General features: G+C 34.9%; 1 protein-coding gene across 1 annotated transcript in view; it reads left to right on the forward strand.

Moving 5' to 3' along the window:
• The first annotated feature begins 1,923 nt into the window (after positions 1–1,923).
• syn3 (synapsin III) overlaps positions 1,924–15,778 on the forward strand; it is a 300,701-nt gene continuing 286,846 nt past the window's right edge. The window contains exon 1 of the mRNA XM_061983633.1: positions 1,924–2,058. The gene's annotated coding sequence lies outside the window, so the exon portion shown is untranslated. The remainder of the gene's footprint in view (positions 2,059–15,778) is intronic.

Consider the following 15,778-nt stretch of genomic DNA (forward strand, 5'->3'; position numbering starts at 1 on the left):
GAGGAATCTGGAGGGGATATTGTCAAGGCCGGTGGCCTTGTTTGGGTGGAGCGCGCTCAATTTTTTAATCACCTCATCAGCTGAGACCATTTCTAATTTGAAATCGTTGTTGGATACTCCTCGCTTTCTGTAGAAGGCTTTAATGTGTTCTACACCAAAGCGACCAGAGTGGTGGGACAGCTTGTTGACAAGAGTTGTGACTATGCTGGTGGAAAAGGTGTTAAGTCTGCTTACTACCTCCATTTTGTCTGTAATGAGGGAGTCACCCTCCTTGATGCTGATGTTGGTGAGTCTGGTTTGAAGTTTCTGGCTGCAACCAGGAAGCTGGTTGTTGAGGATTTTCCGGAGCTCACGTGGCTTATTTGTGTTTTCCTCTATTTTGTCGGTATTGTAATTTTTTTTTAAGGATTTAGTCAGGTTAGTTGTCTTATTTCTTAATTTATTGCTTTGCTTTTTGGGTGTTGAAAGGAGTGATTTGAGGTTATTATTGGGTTGTTTATCTGCTTCGGTTTTGCACTTTTGGTATTCGGAGTATTTTCTGTCTCTGTCTTTTATGGCAGCATCTAAAGCATACTTGCCAACCTTGAGACCTCCGATTTCGGGAGGTGGGGGCGTGGTTGGGGGCGTGGTTAAGAGGGGAGGAGTATATTGACAGCTGGAATTCACCAAGTCAAGTATTTCATACATATATATATATATATATATATATATATATATATATATATATATATATATATATATATATATGTATATATATATATATATATATATATATATATATATATATATATATATATATATATATATATATATATATATATATATATATATATATCCTGAAAATATGCAAACAAAACTGTGTTTAGATAATTGATACTTCAAACTTGCATAAATAAATATTAAGGAATATAACATAACTTTACTTCTGAGAGCTTCAAAATGTAATGAATAAAATGCTAAAGTTGTCGATAAACAAGCAAATATTTTAATAATTAAATATGGTCATTTTAAATGAATTATTATGATCATTTAAAATTAATTATTTCAAATATGTTTATTTTAATGTATAATTCCATGGCTGTATGTAATAAGGAGTCCGAAAAAATACAAATAAAAATACAATTAATTATGATGTTTTTAGCAAAATATAGTGAAAATTGATTTAGTTTTTTTTTTTTTAATTACCGTAATAAATATATTTATTTTTAGGTAAGATAAACATAATAATACAATTTATCTCTAGTCTGGATGATTTAGATCTAGTTCTTGTCACCCTGTTGTCCTCCCGTCGTGAAAAAAGGCTGTCCTCACTCAGGTTCGCACGGAGCTGGAGGGAGCGTGGCCTCCAGCTCCGGCTGAAAAATCGGGAGATTTTTGGGAGAATATTTGTCCCGGGAGGTTTTCGGGAGAGGCGCTGAATTTCGGGAGTCTCCCGGAAAATTCGGGAGGGTTGGCAAGTATGATCTAAAGTGCAATATATTTAACCTTATCTGTACTGTAAAGTTCACATTTGATTGACAATACAATGAAGTCTAAGTCCTTATGTATTTATAAATATATGTATAGATATATATTTGCACTGTGTCGACTTAGTATCAGATTTACTTCTTGTCTGATTATAATCCTGATCAATCGAATCATTCAATCGGCCTAAATTGAATTAATTAGTATTAGTACTTGGTTATTGACTGCGCTCTACTTGGTATCGAATCGGTACGACCGTTCGCAGTATCGCCCACCCCCCCTGTTTTAATCACGCCGAGTCCAATTACGCGTCTTCCCTCATAGCCGCGCCCCCAATTTGCCTCTCGTCCAATCAGCGTCCAGGAGCGTCGCGCCGCAGTAATGAAGGCATCCCCATGCTACCCGGCATGCATTGCGGAAGTGTCGGTGTGCGGTAGGAGAGAGAGAGAGTGGGGGTGAGTGTGAGGGGGGGTGCTAGGATCTGGGAGGACAGCAGAGAAGAAGAAGAAGAGGAGGCAGCAGCATCTTTAAAAAAAACGAAGAAGAAGAAGAAGAGGAAGAAGAAGCGTCCTCGTCTCGCTGACAGCCGCTCAGGTATTTAAGTCTTTATCTTTGACATCTGGGCGCCATATTCTGTGTGAGACACCTTCTTTGTCTCATGTGACGACTAATGAAACGTGTCCGCCCTGGCTAGCTGCGTCAAAGTGTTTATGGCGGGGACAGCAGGTGATGTCTGCCGCCTGCATCGATACTGTGTCAATCTGTCAATGTATCGATAATGTGACCAGGAAGTCACTTCGCACAACTTCCGGCTGAATATTTGATTTTTATTTTACAGGCATGCTAACAATGTCTGCTAAAATTCACCTGTTAAAACTATATATAATGTTTATTTTTTTATTTTTTATTTATTTTTATTTTGTTGTTGTTGTTGTTGCGCCCTAAAAAATGTTAATACTGTAAGTGTTGCGCTTATCACACACCTGCTGTTTGATTGCAACGTGCATCTCCGTTGTGGTTTTCATGGACAAACTTGGAGGTACGGAATTTCCGTACTTTTGTGTGTGTTAGTAAACATGATTTATTTTTGATAACAAAATATTTTTATTGCAACATTTAACGTTTAAAAATGAGCTGATTATGATAATTGTTGTCCAGTTGTTGTATAGTAATTATTAAATTTTAAATTAAAGTACCAATGATTGTCACACACACATTAGGTGTGGTGAAATTGGCAGTAGTGTATAGGTTATGGTGTGTTTTCTGTTGCGCCCTAAAAAGTGTTGAAACTGTAAGTATTGCACTTTTTTTTTTACACACCAGCTGTTTGATTGTAACGTGCATCTTAGTTGTAGTTTTCATGAACAAACTTGGAGGTATCAAATTTCCGTACTTATTCTGTGTGTCTTAGTAAACATGAATTATTTTTGATAAGAAAATATTTTTATTGCAACATTTCAAAATGAGCTGATTATGATAATTGTTGTCCAGTTGTTATATTTTGTTTTAATTTCATCATATTATCATTTGCAAGTATGACATTAAGTTGCAAGTCCGAGACGTTAGATTGCTGCTGTTGAGGTGTTGAAATCGCCATGTAAAATCGCTAATGCTAATCAGTAGCATGTCAATAGCAAAACCAATGTATAATAGCATCAAGCTAGTGCAATTTTGGAAAAGTGTAGCCTTACTTTACTTATGTAGGAGCATTTTTGAGGCAATTTCCTTGTTGGCATTAAAAATTACAACATTACCTGGAGGTAGGGATGGGTACTGTTCACATACGGTGCTAATAAGCATGAATTATTTTTGTTAATAAAATAAAACATTTTATTGCAACATTTCAAAATGAGCTGATTATGATAATTGTTGTCCAGTTGTTATATTTTGTTTTAATATCATATTATTATTTGCAAGTATGACATTAAGTTGCAAATCCAAGACATTAGATGGCAGTAGTGTATAGATTATGGTGTGTTTTCTCTTTTCTGTTGCGCCCTAAAAATGTTAAGACTGTAAGTATTGTACTTTTTTTTTTTTTTTTTTTTACACACCAGCTGTTTGATTGCAACATGCATTTTTGGTTGTAGCTTTCTTTAACACATTTGGAGGTGTTGAAATCGCCATGTAAAATTGCTAATGCCAATCAATAGCATGCCAATAGCAAAACCAATGTATATTTGCATCAAGATAGTGCAATTTTGGAAAAGTGGAGCCTTACTTTACTTACGTTGGAGCGTTTTTGAGTCAATTTCTTTGTTGGCATTGAAAATTGCAACATTACCTGGAGGTAGGGATGGGTACCGTTCACATACCGGTGCTAATAAGCATGAAATATTATTGTTAATAAAAATTTTTTTTTTTATTGCAACATTTAAAAGTGAACTGATGATGATAATTGTTGTCCAGTTGTTATATTTTGTTTTAATATCATCATATTATCATTTGCAAGTATGACATGAAGTTGCAAGTCCAAGATGTTAGATGGCAGTAGTGTATAGGTTATGGTGTGTTTCCTCTTTTCTGTTGCGCCCTAAAAAGTGTTAAAACTGCAAGTATTTTCCTTGTTTTTATACACCAACTGTTTGATTGTAACGTCCATTTTTAGTTGTAGTTTGTCATTAACACATTTGGAGGTGTTGAAATCGCCATGTAAAATCGCTAATGCTAGTCATGTCAATAGCAAAACCAATGGATGTTAGTATCAAGCTAATGCAATTTTGGAAAAGGGGAGCCTTACTTTACTTACGTTGGAGCATTTTTTAGTAAATTTCTTTGTCGGCATTGAAAATTGCAACATTATCTGGAGGTAGGGATGGGTACCGTTCACATACCGGTGCTAATAAGCACAAATTATTTTTGTTAATAAAATATTTTTTTATTGCGACATTTAAAAGTGAGATGATTATGATAATTGTTGTCCAGTTGTTATATTTTGTTTTAATATCATCATATTATCATTTGCAAGTATGACATGAAGTTGCAAGTCCAAGATGTTAGATGGCAGTAGTGTATAGGTTATGGTGTGTTTTCTCTTTTCTGTTGCGCCCTAAAAAGTGTTAAAACTGCAAGTATTTTCCTTATTTTTATACACCAACTGTTTGATTGTAAAGTCCATTTTTAGTTGTAGTTTTTCATTAACACATTTGGAGGTGTTGAAATCGCCATGTAAAATCGCTAATGCTAGTCATGTCAATAGCAAAACCAATGGATGTTAGTATCAAGCTAATGCAATTTTGGTAAATGGGAGCCTTACTTTACTTACGTTGGAGCATTTTTTAGTAAATTTCTTTGTCGGCATTGAAAATTGCAACATTACCTGGAGGTAGGGATGGGTACCATTCACATACCGGTGCTAATAAGCATGAATTATTTTTGTTAATAAAATAAAACATTTTATTGCAACATTTCAAAATGAGCTGATTATGATAATTGTTGTCCAGTTGTTATATTTTGTTTTAATATCATCATATTATCATTTGCAAGTATGACATGAAGTTGCAAGTCCAAGACGTTAGATGGCAGTAGTGTATAGGTTATGCTGTGTTTTCTCTTTTCTGTTGCGCCCTAAAAAGTGTTAAAACTGCAAGTATTTTCCTTATTTTTATACACCAGCTGTTTGATTGTAACGTGCATTTTTAGTTGTAGTTTTTCATTAACACATTTGGAGGTGTTGAAATCGCCATGTAAAATCGCTAATGCTAGTCATGTCAATAGCAAAACCAATGGATGTTAGTATCAAGCTAATGCAATTTTGGAAAAGGGGAGCCTTACTTTACTTACGTTGGAGCGTTTTTGAGTCAATTTCTTTGTCGGCATTGAAAATTGCAACATTACCTGGAGGTAGGGATGGGTACCGTTCACATACCGGTGCTAATAAGCATGAATTATTTTTGTTAATAAAATAAAACATTTTATTGCAACATTTCAAAATGAGCTGATTATGATAATTGTTGTCCAGTTGTTATATTTTGTTTTAATATCATCATATTATCATTTGCAAGTATGACATGAAGTTGCAAGTCCAAGATGTTAGATGGCAGTAGTGTATAGGTTATGGTGTGTTTTCTCTTTTCTGTTGCGCCCTAAAAAGTGTTAAAACTGCAAGTATTTTCCTTATTTTTATACACCAACTGTTTGATTGTAATGTCCATTTTTAGTTGTAGTTTTTCATTAACACATTTGGAGGTGTTGAAATCGCCATGTAAAATTGCTAATGCTAGTCATGTCAATAGCAAAACCAATGGATGTTAGCATCAAGCTAATGCAATTTTGGAAAAGTGGAGCCTTACTTTACTTACGTTGGAGCATTTTTTAGTAAATTTCTTTGTCGGCATTGAAAATTGCAACATTACCTGGAGGTAGGGATGGGTACCGTTCACATACCGGTGCTAATAAGCACAAATTATTTTTGTTAATAAAATATTTTTTTATTGCGACATTTAAAAGTGAGATGATTATGATAATTGTTGTCCAGTTGTTATATTTTGTTTTAATATCATCATATTATCATTTGCAAGTATGACATGAAGTTGCAAGTCCAAGATGTTAGATGGCAGTAGTGTATAGGTTATGCTGTGTTTTCTCTTTTCTGTTGCGCCCTAAAAAGTGTTAACACTCTAAGTATTGTACTTTTTTTTTTACACACTAGCTGTTTGATTGCAACGTGCATTTTTGGTTGTTACTTTCAGTAACACATTTGGAAGTATTGAAATCGCCATGTAAAATCGCTAATGCCAGTCAGTAGCATGTTAATAGCAAAACCAATGGATATTAGCATCAAGCTAGTGCAATAATGGAAAAGTGGAGCCTTACTTTACTTACCTTGGAGCGTTTTTGAGTCAATTTCTTTGTCGGCATTGAAAATTGCAACATTACCTGGAGGTAGGGATGGGTACCGTTAATTTTTGGTACTTTAGTGTGTTAGTAAGCATGAATTGTTTTTGATGATGAAATATATTTTAAAAAAATGAGCTGATTATGATAACTGCTGTCCAGTTGTTGTATCTTGTTTTATTGTCACATTTCTGAGTCTCATTTGCAAGTATGACATTAAGTCGCAATTGCAGTTGCAAGTCCAAGACAGTAGATGGCAGTGGTGTATAGTTTATGGTGTGTTTTTGTTTTCCGTTGCGCCCCTAAAAAGTGTTAATACTGTAAATATTATAGTTATTACACACCAGCTGTTTGATTGTAACGTACATCTTAGTTGTAGTTTCCTTTAACACGTTTGAAGTCGTTGAAATCGCCATGTAAAATCGCCGATGCTAATCATTAGCATGCCAATAGCAAAGCCAATGTATATTAGCATCAAGCTAGGGCATGTTTTGGAAAAGTGGAATATAAACACCTAATTATTGAACATATTAGAGTAAACTGAATTGTAGTTTTTAATGTATTCTTTTTGTTGATTGTTCATACGTGATGCCTGTAATATATGCAAATATTTATACAACTTAGAATACAATTAGGGGATGGGTATTGATAAGATTTTTTACGGTTCCGGTTCCATTTTCGATTCTGCTTAACGATTCTCTTATTGATTCTTTATTGGGGGGGAAAAAAAGAGAAAAAGGGTGGACTAGAATCAATTTTGTTGTTATTGTTTAATCAGCATCGAGATATGCCACACCTATGAGGTGGGATGGATTATCTTGGCAAAGAAGAAATGCTCACTAACACAGATTTAGACAGATTTGTGAACAATATTTGAGAGGAATAGGCCTTTTGTGTATATCGTAAAAGTGTTATTGTCACGTTCAAACACTGAGGACATCTATTAAACAAGACAAAAGGCAAGGAATCAAACAGAGACAGAATTCAATTTGGACTCAATATTGAGGAGAGACATGGCCACTGCACTCTCTGTACAGTCCTGCACCACGCTCTGACGAAGAAGGTTTTCGTCTCCTCATTTATTCAGATGTTCAATGTTCACGCACCAACACATGTCACAGCAGGAATGGGAAGTATGTAAAACAGTCATTGTTTTCGGTCGCTTTGAAGTCCAAGAAGAGGATTTCTCGGGCTTGGGCTCTTCCTGGATCCAGCTGGGGAAGGTGTTGGAGGACAATGGATAACCCCTCCCGTCTCCTGACCACAGCAACTTCAAGAGGGCAGCGGGTCGTAAATAGCGTTGACCTCGGTTACCAAATAGTTGGAAGAGAGTTTGTGAAATACTTCAGAGAGAGTTCGTTTAACACTTCAAAGAGAGTTCCTCTGGAAGTTGAGCAGATCCTGCCATCTGTCCGTGTTGAAATCACAGTGGCGTTTCACGAGCCTTCTTCCTCTTGTTAGGCCTCGAAAGACAGCATTCATAATACAACGTTTCTTTTGTGATAACTTACAAACAATTATTCCAACAGTTATATCTTTGAGTTCAACTCATGAAAAATGGCATTAAAAACAAAGGTGTTTTCGTTTATATTTTTGTTCAGTGTACAATTACACAGTGATAAAATTAATTATTGCTAAATAATAAATAATGCATTTGTTTCTTAAATACACTGTCAATAAAATTCAATTGCAAATTAAAAGGCAGCTTCACCACTTTAAAAAAAAGCAAAATACGTAAATATTACATGTTATTATGACTGTGATTGATACTACATTACATATATACTTACAGCACAGTTATAATAATGGAGATTTTGAGATTTATTTTATTCTAATACTGCTACATGGTGCTTAGTGTTTGACTAAAGCTGCATCCGTTTAGCACACAGCTTCTAAAACATGTAGATCATCCTCCTTATATTCAGGTTCAAAAATTTAAGTTTTCGGACCATAATTTGTCCCAAAGTGATCTGTGTTGTCTCTCATAATGTTGTTGTTGAAGGGAAAGGTGAACATTCTAAAAAATTAACACACCGCCGTATGCTTCGAAAGCGCAAAATACTACATGACATATATACTTACAGCACAGTTATAATTATGGAGATTTCGGGATATTTATTGTATTTTAATACTGCTACATGATGCTTAGTCTTTCACTAAAGCTGCATCTGTTTAGCACACAGCTTCTAAAAACTGCATGAGGATTATGATTAATTCTTCATGGAAACGGGAAGATATAAACTTTCCATCAGTCGGAATCCTAGTGAAAGCAGATATTGTACAGTAAGTGATTGTTTTATTATGTTGCTAGTTTGTATTTCTTCTTTAGCACTTAGCTATGCTGCTACTTAGTGGGTCTGTTTATCATACAGCTTCTAAAACTTGTAGATCATCCTCCTTATATTCAGGTTCAAAAATAGAAGTTTCTGCATCATCATTTGTCCCAAAGTAGTCTTTGTTGTCTCTCATGTTGTTGGCTATGATTAGTATTGTTGTTGTTGTTGAAGGGAAAGGTGAACATTATGAAAAAATAATACACCGCCGTATGCTTAGAAAGAGCAAAATACGTAAATATTACATGTTATTATGACTGTGATTGATACTACATTACATATATACTTACAGCACAGTTATAATAATGAATATTTTGGGATATTTATTTTATTCTAATACTGCTACATAGTGCTTAGTGTTAGACTAAAGCTGCATCTGTTTAGCACACAGCTTCTAAAAACTGCAGGAGGATTATGATTAATTCTTCATGGAAACGGGAAGATATAAACTTTCCATCAGTCGGAATCCTAGTGAAAGCAGATATTGTACAGTAAGTGATTGTTTTATTATGTTGCTAGTTTGTATTTCTTCTTTAGCACTTAGCTATGCTGCTACTTGATGGGTCTGTTTATCATACAGCTTCTAAAACGTGTAGATCATCCTCCTTATATTCAGGTTCAAAAATAGATGTTTCTGGATCATCATTTGTCCCAAAGTAGTCTTTGTTGTCTCTCATGTTGTTGGCTATGATTAGTATTGTTGTCGTTGAAGGGAAAGGTGAACATTGTGAAAAAATAACACACCGCCGTATGCTTAGAAAGAGCAAAATAGGTAAATATTACATGTTATTATGACTGTGATTGATACTACATTACATATATACTTACAGCACAGTTATAATAATTAATATTTTGGGATATTTATTTTATTCTAATACTGCTACATAGTGCTTAGTGTTTGACTAAAGCTGCATCTGTTTAGCACACTAAAACTTGTAGATCATCCTCCTTATATTCAGGTTCAAAAATAGAAGTTTCTGGATCATCATTTGTCCCAAAGTAGTCTTTGTTGTCTCTCATGTTGTTGGCTATGATTAGTATTGTTGTTGTTGTTGTTGAAGGGAAAGGTGAACATTGTGAAAAAATAACACACCGCCGTATGCTTAGAAAGAGCAACATAGGTAAATATTACATGTTATTATGACTGTGATTGATACTACATGACATATATACTTACAGCACAGTTATAATAATGAATATTTTGGGATATTTATTTTATTTTAATACTGCTACATAGTGCTTAGTGTTTGACTAAAGCTGCATCTGTTTAGCACACAGCTTCTAAAAACTGCATGAGGATTATGATTAATTCTTCATGGAAACGGGAAGATATAAACTTTCCATCAGTCGGAATCCTAGTGAAAGCAGATATTGTACAGTAAGTGATTGTTTTATTATGTTGCTAGTTTGTATTTCTTCTTTAGCACTTAGCTATGCTGCTACTTGATGGGTCTGTTTATCATACAGCTTCTAAAACTTGTAGATCATCCTCCTTATATTCAGGTTCAAAAATAGAAGTTTCTGGATCATCATTTGTCCCAAAGTAGTCTTTGTTGTCTCTCATGTTGTTGGCTATGATTAGTATTGTTGTTGTTGTTGAAGGGAAAGGTGAACATTGTGAAAAAATAACACACCGCCGTATGCTTAGAAAGAGCAAAATAGGTAAATATTACATGTTATTATGACTGTGATTGATACTACATTACATATATACTTAGAGCACAGTTATAATAATGAATATTTTGGGATATTTATTTTTTTCTAATACTGCTACATGGTGCTTAGTGTTTGACTAAAGCTGCATCTGTTTAGCACACAGTTTCTAAAACTTGTAGATCATCCTCCTTATATTCAGGTTCAAAAATTTAAGTTTTCGGTCTGTGTTGTCTCTCATAACGTTGGCTATGAATAGTAGTGTTGTTGTTGATGAAGGGAAAGGTGAACGTTGTGATGCGTCTGTGAAATTAATACGCCGCCGTATGCTTAAAATGAGTAAATTAGGTAAATATTACATGTTATTATGAATGTTACTAGATACTACATATATATTTACAGCATGGATATAAAATTTGAAGGAGATTTGGATGTTTTTTTTTACAGCACTTTATATGTGTTCTTGTCTCACATAAGGATTACCCAAAAAGTGCAGTTCCGTTTCAAACTTGCTGTTGCTACAAACATGATGAGCTTTGAAGGCGTCACTAAATGATGGATTTCTCTTCTGGATGAAACATGTGTTGTCATACGTTGCCAGGCAGCAGTCACAGCACTTCCTGTCACTCAAATCAGGTGGACGCTCTGAACATTGACGATAATGACCCCCGCGCAGCCCACTGAATTATTTATGGGGTAATCACGGGGGAAGACGCGAGTGTTCCCTCCATAAACGATCGTCGCACGGCTTTGTCTGCCAACCGCTGCTCCTCCACATGAAAGCTTGAAGCTGCTTTTTCATTGTTTGATGAGCATCAAATTGACCTTTTTTTTGTTTTTTCCTGGTCCTGGTTAAGTAGTGCGACAAATGTGCAGCAGGGAACATCTTAAGGTCGAATCAATGTGCTAATTGCGTTTGCGTGGGAGGGAATTATCAATAGCCTGCAAGTCACAGCTCAGGGGAAACAAAAGAGTAGTCAGACTTTACTTACCCTGTGATTCATAATTGCTCATTAGGAATTCTGTTGCTTTCAAAGTAATTGTTGGTGCACTGCTTGGTACGAAACTACAGGAGCTAGTAAAGTTGCAGACATGATGTCTTATGGTTAAGGCTAAAAGTAAAACTTATATTTTTGAACCTGAATATAAGGAGGATGATGTACACGTTTTAGAAGCTGTTTGCTAAACAGATGCAGCTTTAGTCAAACACTAAGCATCATGTAGCAGTATTAGAATACAATAAATATCCTCAAATCTCCATTATTATAACTGCTGTAAGTATATATGTAATGTAGTAATAATCACAGTCATAATAACATGTAATATTTACCTATTTTGCTCTTTCTAAGCATACGGCGCTGTGTTAATTTTTTCACAATGTTCACCTTTCCCTTCAACAACAACAATAACACTGTTAATCATAGCCAGCGTTATGAGAGACAACACAGACCACTTTGGGACAAATTATGGTCCGAAAACGTATATTTTTGAACCTGAATATAAGGAGGATGATCTACAAGTTTTAGAAGCTGTGTGCTAAACAGATGCAGCTTTAGTCAAACACTAAGCATCATGGAGCAGTATTAGAATAAAATAAATATCCCCAAATCTCCATTATTATAACTGTGCTGTAAGTATATATGTAATGTAGTATCAATCACAGTCATTATAACATGTAATATTTACGTATTTTGCTCTTTTTAAGCATACGGCGGTGTGTTAATTTTTCACTATGTTCACCTTTCCCTTCAACAACAACACTACTAATCATGACAGACTTGATGAGAGACAACAAAGACCACTTTGAGACAAATGATGATCCAGAAACTATTTTTGAACCTGAATATAAGGAGGATGATCGACAAGTTTCAGAAGCTGTTTGCTAAACAGACCCATCAAGTAGCAGCATTGCTAAGTGCTAAACAAGAAACACAAACTAGCAACATAATAAAACAAGCACTTACTGTACAATGTCTGCTCTCACTAGGATGTCGACTGATGGGATGTTTATATCTTCCTGTTTACATGAAGAATTAATAATAATCCTCACACAGTTTTTAGAAGCTGTGTGCTAAACAGATGCAGCTTTAGTCAAACACTAAGCATCATGTAGCCGTATTAGAATTAAATAAATATCCCAAATCTCCATTATTATAACTGTGCTGTAAGTATATATGTCATATAGTAATAATCACAGTCATAATAACATGTAATATTTACCTATTTTGCTCTTTCTAAGCATACGCCGCTGTGTTAATTTTTTCACAATGTTCACCTTTCCCTTCAACAACAACACTGCTAATCATAGCCAACGTTATGAGAGACAACACAGACCACTTTGGGACAAATTTATGGTCCGAAAACGTATATTTTTGAACCTGAATATAAGGAGGATGATCTACAAGTTTTAGAAGCTGTGTGCTAAACAGATGCAGCTTTAGTCAAACACTAAGCATCATGTAGCAGTATTAGAATAAAATAAATATCCCAAATCTCCATTATTATAACTGTGCTGTAAGTATATATGTAATGTAGTGTCAATCATAGTCATAATAACATGTAATATTTATGTATTTTGCTCTTTTTAAGCATACGGCGGTGTGTTAATTTTTCACTATGTTCACCTTACCCTTCAACAACAACACTACTAATCATGGCAGACTTGATGAGAGACAACAAAGACCACTTTGAGACAAATGATGATCCAGAAACTATTTTTGAACCTGAATATAAGGAGGATGATCGACAAGTTTCAGAAGCTGTGTGCTAAACAGACCCATCAAGTAGCAGCATTGCTAAGTGCTAAACAAGAAACACAAACTAGCAACATAATAAAACAAGCACTTACTGTACAATGTCTGCTCTCACTAGGATGTCGACTGACGGGATGTTTATATCTTCCTGTTTACATGAAGAATTAATCATAATCCTCACGCAGTTTTTAGAAGCTGTGTGCTAAACAGATGCAGCTTTAGTCAAACACTAAGCATCATGTAGCAGTATTAGAATGAAATAAATATCCCAAATCTCCATTATTATAACTGTGCTGTAAGTATATATGTCATGTAGTATCAATCACAGTCATAATAACATGTAATATTTACCTATTTTGCTCTTTCTAAGCATACGCCGCTGTGTTAATTTTTTCACAATGTTCACCTTTCCCTTCAACAACAACAACAACACTGCTAGTCATAGCCAACGTTATGAGAGACAACACAGACCACTTTGGGACAAATTATGGTCCGACAACTTATATTTTTGAACCTGAATATAAGGAGGATGATCTACAAGTTTTAGAAGCTGTGTGCTAAACAGATGCAGCTTTAGTCAAACACTAAGCATCATGGAGCAGTATTAGAATAAAATAAATGTCCCAAATCTCCATTATTATAACTGTGCTGTAAGTATATATGTAATGTAGTATCAATCACAGTCATAATAACATGTAATATTTACGTATTTTGCTCTTTTTAAGCATACGGCGGTGTGTTAATTTTTCACTATGTTCACCTTTCCCTTCAACAACAACACTACTAATCATGACAGACTTGATGAGAGACAACAAAGACCACTTTGGGACAAATGATGATCCAGAAACTTCTATTTTTGAACCTGAATATAAGGAGGATGATCTACAAGTTTCAGAAGCTGTGTGCTAAACAGACCCATCAAGTAGGAGCATTGCTAAGTGCTAAACAAGGAACACAAACTAGCAACATAATAAAACAAGCACTTACTGTACAATGTCTGCTCTCACTAGGATGTCGACTGACGGGATGTTTATATCTTCCTGTTTACATGAAGAATTAATCATAATCCTCACGCAGTTTTTAGAAGCTGTGTGCTAAACGGATGCAGCTTTAGTCAAACACTAAGCATCATGTAGCCGTATTAGAATTAAATAAATATCCCAAATCTCCATTATTATAACTGTGCTGTAAGTATATATGTCATGTAGTATCAATCACAGTCATAATAACATGTAATATTTACGTAGTTTGCTCTTTCTAAGCATACGGTGGTGTGTTAATTTTTTCACAATGTTCACCTTTCCCTTCAACAACAACAACACTGCTAATCATAGCCAACGTTATGAGAGACAACACAGACCACTTTGGGACAAATAATGGTCCGAAAACTTATATTTTTGAACCTGAATATAAGGAGGATGATCTACAAGTTTTAGAAGCTGTGTGCTAAACAGGTGCAGCTTTAGTCAAACACTAAGCATCATGTAGCAGTATTAGAATAAAATAAATATTCCAAAATCTCCAGTAATATAACTGTGCTGTAAGTATATATGTCATGTAGTATCAATCACAGTCATAATAACATGTAATATTTACGTATTTTGCTCTTTTTAAGCATACGGCGGTGTGTTAATTTTTCACTATGTTCACCTTTCCCTTCAACAACAACACTACTAATCATGACAGACTTGATGAGAGACAACACAGACCACTTTGGGACAAATGATGATCCAGAAACTTCTATTTTTGAACCTGAATATAAGGAGGATGATCGACAAGTTTCAGAAGCTGTGTGCTAAACAGACCCATCAAGTAGCAGCATTGCTAAGTGCTAAACAAGAAACACAAACTAGCAACATAATAAAACAAGCACTTACTGTACAATGTCTGCTCTCACTAGGATGTCGACTGACGGGATGTTTATATCTTCCTGTTTACATGAAGAATTAATCATAATCCTCACGCAGTTTTTAGAAGCTGTGTGCTAAACAGATGCAGCTTTAGTCAAACACTAAGCATCATGTAGCAGTATTAGAATGAAATAAATATCCAAAATCTCCATTATTATAACTGTGCTGTAAGTATATATGTCATGTAGTATCAATCACAGTCATAATAACATGTAATATTTACCTATTTTGCTCTTTCTAAGCATACGCCGCTGTGTTCATTTTTTCACAATGTTCACCTTTCCCTTCAACAACAACAACAACACTGCTAATCATAGCCAACGTTATGAGAGACAACACAGACCACTTTGGGACAAATTATGGTCCGAAAACGTATATTTTTGAACCTGAATATAAGGAGGATGATCTACAAGTTTTAGAAGCTGTGTGCTAAACAGATGCAGCTTTAGTCAAACACTAAGCATCATGGAGCAGTATTAGAATAAAATAAATGTCCCAAATCTCCATTATTATAACTGTGCTGTAAGTATATATGTAATGTAGTATCAATCACAGTCATAATAACATGTCATATTTACGTATTTTGCTCTTTTTAAGCATACGACGGTGTGTTAATTTTTCACTATGTTCACCTTTCCCTTCAACAACAACACTACTAATCATGACAGACTTGATGAGAGACAACAAAGACTACTTTGGGACAAATGATGATCCAGAAACTTCTATTTTTGAACCTGAATATAAGGAGGATGATCTACAAGTTTCAGAAGCTGTGTGCTAAACAGACCCATCAAGTAGCAGCATTGCTAAGTGCTAAGCAAGAAACACA

This window comes from Nerophis lumbriciformis, linkage group LG25, assembly GCF_033978685.3.
Source record: "Nerophis lumbriciformis linkage group LG25, RoL_Nlum_v2.1, whole genome shotgun sequence".
NCBI classification, from domain to species: domain Eukaryota; kingdom Metazoa; phylum Chordata; class Actinopteri; order Syngnathiformes; family Syngnathidae; genus Nerophis; species Nerophis lumbriciformis.